This window comes from Hydra vulgaris, chromosome 08 (genome assembly GCF_038396675.1).
Source record: "Hydra vulgaris chromosome 08, alternate assembly HydraT2T_AEP".
Taxonomy (NCBI): domain Eukaryota; kingdom Metazoa; phylum Cnidaria; class Hydrozoa; order Anthoathecata; family Hydridae; genus Hydra; species Hydra vulgaris.
The window spans coordinates 46,398,449-46,410,745 of record NC_088927.1 but is presented as its reverse complement, the minus strand read 5'-3'; the positions used below and the strand labels follow the sequence as shown (position 1 = coordinate 46,410,745).

Sequence of the window (12,297 nt, the reverse complement as noted above, 5' to 3'; positions counted from 1 at the left end):
TCCGGCCGGTCGACGTACACGGCAAATGCAATCGCTCCCAATGATGTTGAACTTCAATTCATCACTAAACAGGACAGTTCGCCATTTCTGCACATTCCAGTCAATATGAGATGTAGCAAACAGGAGTCTTTTCTTCTGGTTTTTTAGTGAAATCAGCGGTTTCTTTGCAGGGCGTCGAGAATACAATTCGGCTTCAGCAGCATGTCGTCTGATTGTTCGGTCCGATACAGGTAGCTCTAATTGCTTTTGTATCTCGACTGATGATATCCAGGGATCCTTCTTGACGGATCTGACGATCATAGAATCCTCTCTAGAAGTGGTGGAACGCGGTCTTCCACCTTTGTTATCTGCTGCCAACTTCCCCGTAGAACGATATTTGGAACATAGTCTTGATACGGTCCATTTTTTCTCGCAATAATTATCACAAATACTTTTTTGTGACATTCCACTTACGTAATCGCCAATAAATTTTCTTTCTTAGTTCCAATCCAAGACTGCCGGGAGCCATTTTTGCACCTAAAGTCATAAAAATAATAAAAATAAATAATCACGCTTCTCAAGGCTTACCGTGTTACATTTACCTTGTGATGATACAATAATGCTATGTGTAACACAACGTTTTGGTTGGATGTGGACTGTATTGATGTAATGAAACACTTGTTGTATTTCACTTCTTGTATTGATGTTCTTCGATAAAACACTTTAATAAAACTCACTTTGATAAAATGTCTTGATAATACTGACTGATTGACTTCCATATACTGACTGAATTACATGTCGATTTACATGTCTCTTATATAGTAAAATAAACATGTGTGAACCTATTCTAGAAGATTCTATATGCTTCTTTTTGATGCTTCTGGAAGCTTCTAGAAGCTTCTGGATGCGTCTGGATGCTTCTGAATGTTTCTGGATATTTCTGGATGCTACTGGATGCTTCCAGATGTTTCTTCTGGAAATATGTGGAAACTTCTGCATGCTTCTGGAAACTTCTAGAAACTTCTGGATACTTCCTTTAATAATTAAAAAACTTCCGTGACGTTGACACGGACCAGACTTAAGAAAATGAAACAAACCAAAAAACTGCAGTTGTTTTGTCCGCTGCAAAAAGGCACTTGTCAACGAAGTTCTGCCTGTGGGCTGTCGCCTGTCAGCTGATTGCTCATGTCATGGCATGCTATGACTCCAGACTACTGAATTGTTTGCTGTGGTAGTATAGTTCGTTTCGTTTTTAAGACATGTAAAATTAGGAACACTTTTTAGCATTGGTCGATGTTGGTTGCCAATGTTTTGTCCAATACTGTATATATGAATACGTATATATATATATATATATATATATATATATATATATATATATATATATATATATATATATATATATATATATATATATATATATATATATATATATATATATATATATATATTATATATATATATATATATATATATATGAATATATATATATATATACATATATACATATTTATATTTATATATATATACATATATATATAAATATAAATATGTATATATTTATATTTTTATATATATATATTTATATATAAATATATATATATATATAAATGTTTATTTATATATATATGTATATATATATATATATATATATATATATATATATTTATATATTCATATATATATATATATATATATATATATATATATATATATATATATATATATATATATATATATATATATATATATATATATGTATATATATACATATATATATATATATATATATATATATATATATATATATATATATATATATATATATATATATATATATATACAATAATATATGGTTAAAAAGTCGCATGAAAATATTTCTTACTAACAACGTATTTTTGCTAATATTTTATTTGCAACTTAATGAACCTAACTAAATATATCATCAAGGTATTAACATAACTTTTCTAAATAAATCTAAAAATAATTTATATTACATATATTTTGTTTTTTCTGAATAAAATATTTATAATGTATTATATAATCCTGGCTTCATTTTGTTGCATTTTTTGTTTATGCTTGGTACTTAATCGTTTATTATTTGATTATTATCACAAGTTTGGCTTTTATCTCCGAAAGTAAGCAAAGTATATATACATTGTTTAAATGAGTCCAGTCTTCGCCAATCTTAAAGCAAATTTAGGAATAAAGAAGCTAACAATTTCTTGGAATTTGATTTCAATAGGAAGAACAATCTTAATATTGATTTGTTTTTCATTATTACTACGTTAGCACAACTTTGGAATATATGGTTAATAATTCGGGTATACGTTCTAAAGCCCAAAGCTCTAGAACGTATTTAGAACGTATTAGAAAGTATACCGCATATACCGATTATTACAATGTCTTTAGTAAAATGTCAAGTGACGTTTTACCTAAGATGTTATAAATACTTGCAAACAAAAGCTGCTGATTGGTTATTTAAAACTTAATGTTTTATATTTACTTTTTTATTTCATTTGAAATTCGAAACGGTAAAAATCATGAAATAGATATTTTTCTTTGAATAGGGCTTTGAATAATGCTGTGATGTCAAAATTTTTTAATTGTTAAATTTATAAAGATTTTTACGTTATACAAATTAAGAAATTAAATTTAATGCTAATTTATTTTTAACTTAAAAAAGATAAAAAAATTTGTGAAATCAAAAGATTTTTATATAAAGCTTTTTTTGTTTAAACGCGTATGATTTAGTTATTTTAGTCAATAAAGTGACTTTGAATGGCATATTCAGATGCATACGAGAGTTGTGGTTTTGATGCGTATTTATTAGAAGAACTATCAAACGATTATGAATGTCCTGTGTGTAATATGCTATTTTGTTAACCTATATTCAAACACAATGTGGCCATCGACTTTGTTTGTCATGCTCAGAAGAGCTTAAAAAAAGGTATGAGCTTGTTTATGAGTTTCAAACTGGAGTAATGTAGTATGCATCACAAAAGAACATGTTGTTAAAAAAATGTTTAGTCTATTAGGGCTGGGTTTGAGTTATATATGTATATATACGCATATATACTCACACACATATATATATATATATATATATATATATATATATATATATATATATATATATATATATATATATATATATATATATATATATATAAATGTTCCTAAAGAACAGAGAAAAAAAAAATTAGTAAAAACACTTATCTAATTTTTTTCTTCAACATCTTGTTTTTGCATCTATAGGTTCATTTAGAAGAATGTCTAAACATCAAAAAATCAAATTATAGAAAAAATATTTTACAGAAAGTTGGGTATTGTCATAATTTGTTATGTTTTAATTGCAGTTATTTACCTACCAAGGTAAATAACCGCAATTAAAACATAACTAATTATAACAATAGCAAGTTTAGGTTTGATTAACCATTTTTTATTTAAAATTTCTAAACCACATATCATTTCAAACTTTTAACTGAGCTTAGTCAGATGCATATATGGGCTAGCAACTTATAAGTTTTTCAACAAACCTGATGAATTTAGGGTACACATTGCGATTACTAAAACAAAGTTTAACTTACACATTATATTTATTACTGATACTTGGTTTCTGACACATCAATTACCTCTTCTGCTGACTACAACCTCCACCATTAAGTAAAATATAACTAAAGTAGAAGAGGAGTACCCAATTTTTTTTAAAAAAGAATTAAAATGACTGACATAAAATAAATACAACAAAACTTTACTTCCATAGTAGTAAATACAACAAAACTTTACTTCCATAGCAAAAATTGATTATCATGCGGATCGGTAAAGAGTCGCTGTTATTAGGGTTTAAATATCGTTCTCCGCAACATTTAAAAAAGACCAATACAACGAATGGAAGTAATTAGAGCAATTTAAAAACATCCATCAGCAAGTAAAGTACTTGAATGTCTGATACACAAATCAATCTACAACCACTTCCTAACCAACAATCAAAATGCAAATGTTCAGCACAGTTTTGTGATAAGAAAAAGATGCAAAACCAATTTGTTAAAATTATGCAATATTCTTAGAGAAACCACGAGTTTTATCAAGCCTGGTAATGTTATTTTTACCGATTTAGCTGAAGCTTTTGACAATATACCATTTGATAGACTTATATATAAGCTAGAAACTAACAAGATTCAAAAATGTATATTAACTACATTAATTTGTTGTTATCTGGGCGTTATCAACGAGTTGCAGAAGAGATACAAAAAATTAGAAAAAAGTTAAGTCAAAAAAGAAGCAGTAGAAAAAGCAAACTACAAAATAGGTGCGCTCAAAATAATGTGGTCACTTATCTGAAGAGTTCCATTAACGCATATATTAAACATCATTATAGTTTGTGATTTTAGATTTGTCATTACACCTTAGTGGCAAAATTGACAGTCTTTGGCAAATTTAATATCGCGCAAATAAAATATTAACCTTCAGAGACAACATACTTTTGATAATACTGCAAGCACATGGATTGACAAGATTAAAACAATGGAGGAAAATTGTTAATTGATATAACAATTCAAGTTAGTTTAACACACAAAAAAGTATATATTTCTGTGTCCCAAAAAGGTATTCACACTTCAGAACAAAATCATATAACCTGAGACGGTACCAGAATCATAAGCTTAAACTAAAACGAGTCGCAAAATGTATAAAGAGACTCAATCTTTTTTTTTTATTTGTTTTCCATGCAAAGCACTTTCCAGTAATAACATATATATATATATATATATATATATATATATATATATATATATATATATATATATATATATATATATATATATATATATATATATATATATATATCGCTGCATAAAATTTTTAGTTAAAAAATAAGTTATATTGCAAAATATTGCAAAAATTTTTAACAGTGTGTGTTAAAAGCTTTAACACAGTTTTAACAATCAAAAGGTGACCTAGAACTTACTAAAAATTACCAAATAAAGGATTAGAAAAAGATATAAAATTAAAATATATAAAGAAAATGGCTATTATTTTTTACTTAATAAAATGTTGAGTTTAGACTGAAGTTGCTCACAAAATAATGCATACAACAACTAACCTTTATAATGTAAAACCAACTACAGTTTAAAAAGTTACATAAAAAACACAAAATTCTACTTTTTTATTTTCTATTTAAATATAACAACCTATTAAAGCAAATATATAAAAAATTAAATAAAAGTGTTTATTAAAATTACCTTTATGAAAATAAAAAAAGTAAAGCAACAAAAAAATTTTTTATAAAAAGTTTTTGTTTGCTGGTTGTGACTTTTCAATATTTACTAACAACATTTTTTAAGCAACAACCAATAACAACCAATACCAACCAATACCTTTTATTAAAAAAATTATTCTATTTTATACAAAAATACTCTACCTTTAAATATTGATACTCTGCACAGTGGCTTGTGGGTGAGAGGGTCTTTTCCCCAAAAAAATCAGCCATAAGGGTACGAAATTATTGATAATTTCGACTAGCTACCACCAACTGACACTTTTATAATTTTACATGGATATGTAAAAAAAAATACAAATTGTTTACAAAAATATCCATCGCATATGGTATGGTGGGGTAATATTGGTAGTTGTGGTAATATGGATATATTTAACAAGTATGCATAGAGTATGTTTTCTAAAAATTGAAAATTATCAACAGCTTACACAGATAATTAAGTTTATTTTTTTGCATTAATAAAGTTTACAAATCAAGTGTAAACTTTATTAATACAGAAAAATAAAGCTAATTATCTGTGTAAGCTGTTGATAATTTTCAAGTTTTAGTATTATGTATAGAAAACTTACTCTATGCATACTTGTTAAATATATCCATATTACCACAACTGCCATGTTATTTTGAAAGAAATATAAAAAGAATAAAATTTAAAATTTTTTGTCTGCAGACTTTAGTAATATTTATTTTACATGTTTAATAATGTAAATTTATTTGTTTGACCATGGTGGAACAAAATGTATAATTTAATTTATAAGTTCTCTAATCCATATTTTCATATAAACAAAAATCTAAAATAGGGTAAAATGGATATACAGGTAAAGTAATAGTATAGAAAATGTATAAAATCCAACTAACAGTTTAGTATTTTATTACAAAATCATAAGCTACACGACATTCATTCATATATTTATGGTCACTTTTGCTTTTTAATATAGTATTATACATTTTTCGGTTATATATATTAGTTTTATATAATGCTTCTGAAGTATTTTCATTAGGATCATAATTCAAAGACTATTGTTACATACAACCTCAGCAAATTAATGACTGCCATACAGCTTGTTTTGAAAGAAGAGTCAGTATACAATGTATCAAAGTCTTCTAAGATTCCTTATGGGACTTTATTCAGATCATCCCACAATCATTTCCAAAGGAGTGACAAAATAATTGGAAGTTATTGTGGGTTTGTTTTAAAAGATACTGAGGAAAATATTCTAGCGGAAGTTCTGATGTGCTTAGCTGATAAGAGTTTTTCACAAGATAAAGAAGATATCATACTGATAATTAAATCTTTTATAAAATTTTGGAGCAAAAATTTAGTAGCTCCATTCAAAGATGACAAGTCAGGGAAAGACAAGAGTATGTCTAATGAAAAAGAATGGAATGTAGTTCTTGAAAAAAGAAAACGTTAACTTGACAAAAGCAAGAGCTAATGATCTTTCTTTAAAAATATTGACAGATTTTTTCAAGTTATATGAGAAGACATTAAATATAGCATATTTTCATGTTAAAAAGGCTATAAACAATCGTATAATTTTACTTTGCTTACCTTCAAACATTAGTCACGCATTACAACCTCTTGATGTTGATTTTTTTGCTCTGTTGAAATCCCATAGGAAGAAAATCCTAAAAAATGGTTTAGAAAAGGCATTCATAAAAATGGTGACAAGTCTGTATTTCCTACGTTACTAAAGCTCTTGTCAGTAAGATAGATAACAAACTCTTTCTATGAATAAAGTGGTTTTGTAAGTAAACCTAACAAAAAAAAAATGTTATTTAAAAAAAAAAAAACCTGCATAGAGCAACTGATTCTGTATTTAAATCTAGCCCGATTCAATCTACACTGACAGCACTTGCGAATTTAAAAAAACGTGGAACACGTGTCCAGATCAAAAAGGGAGAAATTTTAACTGCACAAGATGTTATCACAAGATTGAAAGATGGTAAGAAGAATAAAACTGAAAAGAAGACTCTACATTATGCTAAATAAAACCATTACAGTTTGACTTTCTAAATACATGAAAAGCAATAAGTGTGATATATGTATCAAATAAAATAGGGTTATCCGTTTTACCCCACCAGTGGGGGTAATTAAATATATAAAAGGTGTTGTTATAAAAGAATTGGTAAGTTAGTTATTTAAAATATATTTATGCTTTACCAATTGTGAAGTAAATGTATATTTTTTTTTACATATAGGGTGTATGTAAAGCAAATAAAAGTTTTTACGGTGGTTATTAACAAAAAGAAAGTTATATTAAAAAAATATATATCTAAAATTATATTCATGTTATCCCCCCCCCCCCCTCCATACGCAAAAAATAAACAAACAAACAAAAAAAAAACAACCTAAAAGATTTTTTTATATCTGCAACTAAAGCAATTTTTTTTTCAAGATAAACGAGTTTCAAGATAAACGAGTTTCAAGATAAACGAGTTTCAAGATAAACGAGTTTCGGAATTAAAATATTTACCGATATTTTTGATATGTTTATTAAAAAAACAAAATTCACTCGAAATTTTTCAATATAAAAAGTTCTTCGACATCATTAATTTCATCGTCAATATTTTTTATTTTAAACCATTTTCTTAACAGCTCAGCATAAAATGGCAGAAGCTCATTTAGCTGAGTTTAAATTATTCCAAAATTATCTTCATTTTGGTTAGAACCTTTATGAGAATTTAATATTTTTATTATATATTAAATTCTCATAAATGTTTTAACCAAAATAAAGCATTGCAACTTCTCTAGATGCGCTTAGACTCTAAGCTTTTGAGTATCATTACGAACTTTGTCATCCTATTAAACTTAAATTGCTTTAAGTTTGTTACTTAGATTTATCAGTCTACACCTTTTACACAAATAATTATTTTGTTCTTTAACACAAGTACGAAGTTTATTAAAATGTATATAGTAAAAGAAACTTATTTTGATCTAACTATATAACGCAATAAAAAACAAATATTTATATGAAAAGTTTGTTTTTAAACCCATTACATTTTAAATTACCATTTTTTTTTTGTATAAATACAAACAAACAGTCTAAAAGGGGAAAGTGTGAAAGTGTGAAGGGTAAAGTGCAAGTGGCGAAGTGTGAAATGAAAGCGAAGTGGAAAGTGATACAAAGCGTGAAAAATCTTTGTTAAAAAACTTAGTATCAAAACACGCTTAAGTGGGCGTCTACGACAAGATTAATTTTTTTAATTTATAATAAAATATATCATATTATAAATTGAGAAACTTAATCCTGTTGTCGTCGCTCATTCATGCGTGTTTTGACATATATTTTGATATTATGACACCTGATCATGAACATTTTATATATTTTGACACTTAATCAAATCTTAAGTTCAGGAAAAACTTTAATTTGCAAATAATTATATTTTATCAGCATGCTTGTTTTATCATAACAGTTTAATGCCTGCAGTATTTTTCTGTTTACAATAAAAAAAAATTGTAAGATAAACTAAAATTTAAATTTCATAATTTTGTTATTTGATTATATGATTGGGGCTAAACATTTTTTTTTTTAGTTTTTGAGGTGCTCCATCAAGGTGTTTTTGAGGTGCTCCATCAAGGTGTTTTATACCCTAAAATTTTTTTAAAATGTTTACGTCTCTTGAATAACAGGTTAAATAACGGGCATAAACTAGTCCGCGTACTTTTTGAAAATTTGAAAATGTCAACAAAAAGTCGCCATTTAAAAGTATGGTGTTTTTTACCTTTTTTTTTTCAAATTTAACTTTAATGAAACTTTAAAAAATATTAAATTTACCATACCTTACTAAGTTTATATATTTAAGTTTATCAAATAAACAATTTAAATATTTTTTAAAAACAATAAAGGTCGCGGATTTAAAAATATAAAGCTACAAAACTTTTTACTTTTATAAGTTTTAATAAAAATGTAACCAGAATTCAATCAGGCTGCTTTTAATAAATAAATACTTTAAAGTATTTTTGGATTATTAGAAATTACTAATAATGCAAAAAATACTATAAAGTATTTATTAGTTTCAATTTCAAATAAAATGGATAAAGCTTTCTGAGTTTTTCAACAACTTGTAAAATAAATTGACGCGCACTTTATTTTGCGTATACTCGCGTACACTCGCATTGACAATAACCTTATATCCTCGTTCGGCGCAACCAATTCTTACTTCTATTGTTAAGTTCAGTCTAGATTTTTAGTTGCAATTCAATAAACTTGAAAAAACCCCCCACTTGTGGATTCATCTGAAACCGTTTTTAATCATTGGTTAGTCCTACAATTAAAAAGAAGTTTAAACAATTGCAAAAATAATAATAAAATAACTCGAAAAACTTAATGTTAGGAAAATTTTGTTTCCTAATTGAAAAAATAGGTTTTCGTTTTGGGACAGAAAAACGTTTCTTTGCTTTTATTGTTCTGGCTAAGTCTGACAGTTTTTTTTTAATAAAGATAAAATAACAAGCTCTCGAGTTATATATCAAAGGTGTCATTTAATTGACGAAATCACAGTAGTTGCAATATCTAAATACTCTTCTTGATACCAGCTCATTAAATATCAAAATTTAAAGCCATCAACTCGACCAAATACGAGAAAAAAACTATTAATAACCTCGGTCATGCTATGGATCATAATTCGCTTATTATGAGACATAATAAAATAAAAAGATGTAAGTTTCATTTTCAAATTAAATATTGAATTTGCCATAAATATCAATATTCAAAATACGCAAAAAGGTGCAATTCATAATGCAATTACACCTTTTTGCGTATTTTGAATGTTGTTTACTGATAAAAAAATAAGAGTTAATTCAATTAAGATTGAAAAGTTAAGAGTTAATTCAATTAAGATAAGAAAATATTTTTTTGTTGAGGAATTAGTAAGCTCTTTCCAAAACCTTTTTTAATTACTATTTGTACCTCAAGAAATCCTTACGGTTTTTTCACAGAGCACCGCGGAAGAGCATTTAAAAGGAAGTTCATACCTCTTTTATTACCAATATTATAAAACTTGCCCTGTGGTGGCGTTAAACCACTGATCTTTTGCTTCTAAGGCAAGCACGCTGACCACTGCGCTGCGACTCCTTTTTAGAACTAAATTAGCTTGCTTAAATATTTCTGATTTGATGTCAGTAGGCTTAAAAATATGAGTAACCTTGGGTATTCATATAATATCAAAACAAAAAATTAGGTTAATATAATCAATCAATTCTTAAAATATTTAAATTAGGTTCATCTAGATTCTTGTTTCTCCTCGTAACGCAGTAAATAAATGTTTAATTTGTTACGATGGTGGCAACATGCTAGCCATAGAATTAAATGAAAGCTGTTAAAGAACTAGTAAACAACATCGGACAGTCAAAAATGAAGTAATTTCTGAAAACGTTTTTGGTGCTATTTTAAATGAGTTTGTTAAAAGTATCTTTCTTTTCTTTAGAGGTAAAGGAGTAAACTTCGTATCTTTCTGATCTTCTTCATCTATTATATAACACTTGCACTATCAACTAATTCACTGACTTTAAAGGTATTTGGTTTTTAATCTTTGGTTAGCTTTTTCTAAAAATCTATGCTTAGTCTAATTTCTTGACATTAAAAACATTTTGAAACACCTAATTTCAATCTATCTGTCATGTGATATTTTCTGCTACTCTTTTAATCTTCATAACATGCCTAATTTTTTTCACTTTGGTCTTCTTGATACTAATAGCTGCTCATATACGTTTACTGCTGAATTATTGTTAAATTTCATTGAAAAATCTTTAAACTATATTTTGAAAATGTATATGGAATGTTTACAATTTCAAAATAAAAGTTAACATATGTTATTTGGTTTTCGAGTCGATTGAAACGTGATATTAAAACGTGATTGGGAATTGAAGCTTGACAAGTAATCAGATTCAGAGTAAAATATTAATCTTGGTTATTTCTTTTGAGGTTTATTATGATAATAAAATATTTGTCTATTAAATATTAATATAATAAATAAAAGTATTTTTAATATTATTTTTAAAAATTCAAGTTTGTTAACTGATAAAATATCCAACTTTTTTAAAAAAATTTTTATGAAATTATATAAACATATATACAGAGTTTATAAACATATGTTTATTTCATGATTCAAACTATTTAATCAAGCAACAACTTTTAATGATCAATTATGCAAATATATGTAGTGATGAATGCTCAAAAGTATACTTTGCATAATTTGTAACTACTCTCTTTAAGGCATTAAGTCTGTAAAAACAGTTTTTGGTTAAAAAACTGCAAAAAAAATAATAATTGATGATACGGCTAAGTGTTAAGTACGGTAATTTTATGTTACATACTGTTGCATATGTTAAAAATGGTGACCTCTAATCATTAACCAATATTTTTGAAAGTTTGTTTATCTGATAAACTCTATTACATATAACATATATTTAAAACATATTTTATGTTACCAAAATATAAAGTTAAAAAAACCTCATTAAACACAACTAATATTCAAAACAAAATTATATTTCAAATCAATAAACAACTTAAAGTATAAAACCTACTAAGTTTTTATCACAGATTTTTATGCAGAGCAATAAAATTATGCAAAAAAAAAATTTTTTTAAAAGAAATCTATGATTTTATTCAAGCATTATAATTTGTATAACCATTATAAAGCTAGATACAGTACTAAGAATAAAAGTTTTTTAAGCTTTAAAGTGTGTAATAAACATGATCAACAGTAATTTATGTTTTATTTTAGCAAAGTAAATATGCATTGCAATAACAATATCAACTTAGCGCTAAAATAATTTAGTGATCTATTTTTACTAAACAACATCAACTAAATTATAGCACATACAATTATCAACAACATTAGGTTTAATATATAAACAGAATAATAACTATGTTGACTTTTAGCATGCAAAAAAATTGTAAAAAAGAAAAAATGACATTATTTAAGTTTTTTAACATCTTTTATTTTGATTTACAACAATTTATTATACTACTTGTAACTAATAAAAACACTTCTATTTACCAGCAATGGTGAAAGACATAAATGGTCCATATAATTTT

At 26.1% G+C, this 12,297-nt stretch overlaps 1 protein-coding gene across 1 annotated transcript in view; it reads left to right on the top strand.

Annotated features, from left to right (window-relative positions):
• The first annotated feature begins 2,728 nt into the window (after positions 1 to 2,728).
• Positions 2,729 to 12,297, top strand: part of LOC136083898 (uncharacterized) — a 74,875-nt gene continuing 65,306 nt past the window's right edge. Inside the window, exon 1 of the mRNA XM_065803816.1 lies at positions 2,729 to 2,929. The gene's annotated coding sequence lies outside the window, so the exon portion shown is untranslated. The remainder of the gene's footprint in view (positions 2,930 to 12,297) is intronic.